Source organism: Oncorhynchus mykiss, chromosome 15, assembly GCF_057628025.1.
Source record: "Oncorhynchus mykiss isolate SJ-2025 chromosome 15, ASM5762802v1, whole genome shotgun sequence".
NCBI lineage: Eukaryota > Metazoa > Chordata > Actinopteri > Salmoniformes > Salmonidae > Oncorhynchus > Oncorhynchus mykiss.
In genome coordinates, this window is record NC_143036.1 from 83,768,516 (window position 1) to 83,772,366 (window position 3,851).

At 43.3% G+C, this 3,851-nt stretch overlaps 1 long non-coding RNA gene across 4 annotated transcripts; it reads left to right on the top strand.

The window, feature by feature from the left end:
- Nucleotides 1-401: 401 nt before the first annotated feature.
- On the top strand, nucleotides 402-3,286 carry LOC149978216 (uncharacterized). Of its 4 annotated transcripts, none has more exons than XR_016486936.1 (8): nucleotides 1,322-1,375; nucleotides 1,512-2,349; nucleotides 2,419-2,486; nucleotides 2,590-2,657; nucleotides 2,761-2,828; nucleotides 2,932-2,979; nucleotides 3,116-3,203; nucleotides 3,239-3,286. It is a non-coding gene; the product is annotated as an uncharacterized LOC149978216 (long non-coding RNA). The 4 variants fall into 4 exon arrangements; XR_016486935.1 differs by having other exon boundaries at nucleotides 1,326-1,409; XR_016486938.1 differs by lacking the exon at nucleotides 1,322-1,375 and having other exon boundaries at nucleotides 1,754-1,818; nucleotides 2,262-2,329; nucleotides 2,398-2,486.
- The last annotated feature ends 565 nt before the right edge of the window (nucleotides 3,287-3,851 follow it).

Below are 3,851 nucleotides of genomic sequence, written 5' to 3' on the forward strand. Positions count from 1 at the left end.
TATTTTTTAGAACAGTTTGTTGACACAGAATTAAAACTACGGTCTGTCTTTATTTCTGGCTTACCAGCTGTACATGTTTTCAATAATATGTTTTAGTACAGAACATGATAACAAACGCAATAACTCCACGAGTCTCAACAGAGCCGAGAAGAACAGATAGGTATTTTTTAGAACAGTTTGTTGACACAGAATTAAAACTACGGTCTGTCTTTATTTCTGGTTTACCAGCTGTACATGTTTTCAATAATATGTTTTAGTACAGAACATGATATGATTCGATGTCTACATACAGAACATTGTCTTATTGATGTCATATCTACACAGAACATGATATGATTCGATGTCTACATACAGAACATCGTCTTATTGATGTCATATCTATACAGTCAACATATACATGTTGACACACATCAAACAAAGGGTACCACGATCAGTGGGTTTACAAATGTCATTATTCATGTGTTGTGGAAGGTGATTCAAGTAACGTCTCCTGTACCTCTGTCTGTTTGTCTCCTGTCCTCTCTGCAGGTCATCAGAACAGTGAGGCTGTCTCCTGTCCATATCAGACAGATTGTTGTCCACCTGGTTTAAATATCTTGTCTGTTTGTCTCCTCTCCTCTCTGTAGGTCATCAGAGCAGTGAGGCTGTCTCCTGTCCATATCAGACAGATTGTTGTCCACCTGGTTTAAATCTCTGTCTGTTTGTCTCCTCTCCTCTCTGCAGGTCATCAGAGCAGTGAGGCTGTCTCCTGTCCATATCAGACAGATTGTTGTCCACCTGGTTTAAATCTCTGTCTGTTTGTCTCCTCTCCTCTCTGCAGGTCATCAGAGCAGTGAGGCTGTCTCCTGTCCATATCAGACAGATTGTTGTCCACCTGGTTTAAATCTCTGTCTGTTTGTCTCCTCTCCTCTCTGTAGGTCATCAGAGCAGTGAGGCTGTCTCCTGTCCATATCAGACAGATTGTTGTCCACCTGGTTTAAATCTCTGTCTGTTTGTCTCCTCTCCTCTCTGCAGGTCATCAGATCAGTGCTGCTGTCTCCTGTCTATATCAGACAGATTGATGTCCACCTGGTTTGAATCTCTGTCAGTAATGTTGTCCACACAGTTAAATCTGTGTCAGACACATTGTCCATGTGGTGTATTCTATATCCTGTCAGTGATGTTGTCCAGGTGTATTCTATATCCTGTCAGTGATGTTGTCCAGGTGTATTCTATATCCTGTCAGTGATGTTGTCCAGGTGTATTCTATATCCTGTCAGTGTTGTTGTCCAGGTGTATTCTATATCCTGTCAGTGATGTTGTCCAGGTGTATTCTATATCCTGTCAGTGATGTTGTCCAGGTGTATTCTATATCCTGTCAGGTGATGTTGTCCAGGTGTATTCTATATCCTGTCAGTGATGTTGTCCAGGTGTATTCTATATCCTGTCAGTGATGTTGTCCAGGTGTATTCTATATCTTGTCAGTGATGTTGTCCAGGTGTATTCTATATCTTGTCAGTGATGTTGTCCAGGTGTATTCTATATCCTGTCAGGTGATGTTGTCCAGGTGTATTCTATATCCTGTCAGTGATGTTGTCCAGGTGTATTCTATATCCTGTCAGTGATGTTGTCCAGGTGTATTCTACATCCTGTCAGTGATGTTGTCCAGGTGTATTCTGTATCCTGTCAGTGATGTTGTCCAGGTGTATTCTATATCCTGTCAGTGATGTTGTCCAGGTGTATTCTATATCCTGTCAGTGATGTTGTCCAGGTGTATTCTGTATCCTGTCAGTGATGTTGTCCAGGTGTATTCTATATCCTGTCAGTGATGTTGTCCAGGTGTATTCTATATCCTGTCAGTGATGTTGTCCAGGTGTATTCTACATCCTGTCAGTGATGTTGTCCAGGTGTATTCTATATCCTGTCAGTGATGTTGTCCAGGTGTATTCTATATCCTGTCAGTGATGTTGTCCAGGTGTATTCTATATCCTGTCAGTGATGTTGTCCAGGTGTATTCTATATCCTGTCAGTGATGTTGTCCAGGTGTATTCTATATCCTGTCAGTGATGTTGTCCAGGTGTATTCTATATCCTGTCAGGTGATGTTGTCCAGGTGTATTCTATATCCTGTCAGTGATGTTGTCCAGGTGTATTCTATATCCTGTCAGTGATGTTGTCCAGGTGTATTCTATATCCTGTCAGTGATGTTGTCCAGGTGTATTCTATATCCTGTCAGTGATGTTGTCCAGGTGTATTCTGTATCCTGTCAGTGATGTTGTCCAGGTGTATTCTGTATCCTGTCAGTGATGTTGTCCAGGTGTATTCTGTATCCTGTCAGTGATGTTGTCCAGGTGTATTCTATATCCTGTCAGTGATGTTGTCCAGGTGTATTCTATATCCTGTCAGTGATGTTGTCCAGGTGTATTCTATATCCTGTCAGGTGATGTTGTCCAGGTGTATTCTGTATCCTGTCAGTGATGTTGTCCAGGTGTATTCTATATCCTGTCAGTGATGTTGTCCAGGTGTATTCTATATCTTGTCAGTGATGTTGTCCAGGTGTATTCTATATCCTGTCAGTGATGTTGTCCAGGTGTATTCTATATCCTGTCAGGTGATGTTGTCCAGGTGTATTCTGTATCCTGTCAGTGATGTTGTCCAGGTGTATTCTATATCCTGTCAGTGATGTTGTCCAGGTGTATTCTATATCCTGTCAGTGATGTTGTCCAGGTGTATTCTATATCCTGTCAGTGATGTTGTCCAGGTGTATTCTATATCCTGTCAGGTGATGTTGTCCAGGTGTATTCTGTATCCTGTCAGTGATGTTGTCCAGGTGTATTCTATATCCTGTCAGTGATGTTGTCCAGGTGTATTCTATATCTTGTCAGTGATGTTGTCCAGGTGTATTCTATATCCTGTCAGTGATGTTGTCCAGGTGTATTCTATATCCTGTCAGGTGATGTTGTCCAGGTGTATTCTGTATCCTGTCAGTGATGTTGTCCAGGTGTATTCTATATCCTGTCAGTGATGTTGTCCAGGTGTATTCTATATCCTGTCAGTGATGTTGTCCAGGTGTATTCTATATCCTGTCAGTGATGTTGTCCAGGTGTATTCTATATCCTGTCAGTGATGTTGTCCAGGTGTATTCTATATCCTGTCAGTGATGTTGTCCAGGTGTATTCTGTATCCTGTCAGTGATGTTGTCCAGGTGTATTCTATATCCTGTCAGTGATGTTGTCCAGGTGTATTCTATATCCTGTCAGGTGATGTTGTCCAGGTGTATTCTGTATCCTGTCAGGTGATGTTGTCCAGGTGTATTCTATATCCTGTCAGGTGATGTTGTCCCTAATGGAAAGGCATGTCAGAGCCCTGTCCTCCAGTGAGTCAGGGGTTTCCTCATCTAATCCATGGTGTATTCTATATCCTGTCAGTGATGTTGTCCAGGTGTATTCTATATCCTGTCAGTGATGTTGTCCCTAATGGAAAGGCATGTCAGAGCCCTGTCCTCCAGTGAGTCAGGGGTTTCCTCATCTAATCCATTGTGTATTTCATCCGTTCCTCGTCTCAGAGGTAAAAGACAGCGATGGTGTTTTTCTCCTTGTTGAGGAGGTCTCCAGGGGTCGTGGGAGGTCTCCAGGGGTCGTGGGAGGTCTCCAGGGGTCGTGGGATGTCTCCAGGGGTCGTGGGAGGTCTCCAGGGGTCGTGGGATGTCTCCAGGGGTCGTGGGAGGTCTCCAGGGGTCGTGGGAGGTCTCCAGGGGTCGTGGGATGGAAAACCGCGGGGTGTTTTAGGAAGCTGTCATACAGCAGAAGGACTGCTCATCTTCCACCAACCTGAAAACCAGAAGAAAACAACATTCTAGTTCCAGTAGACAGT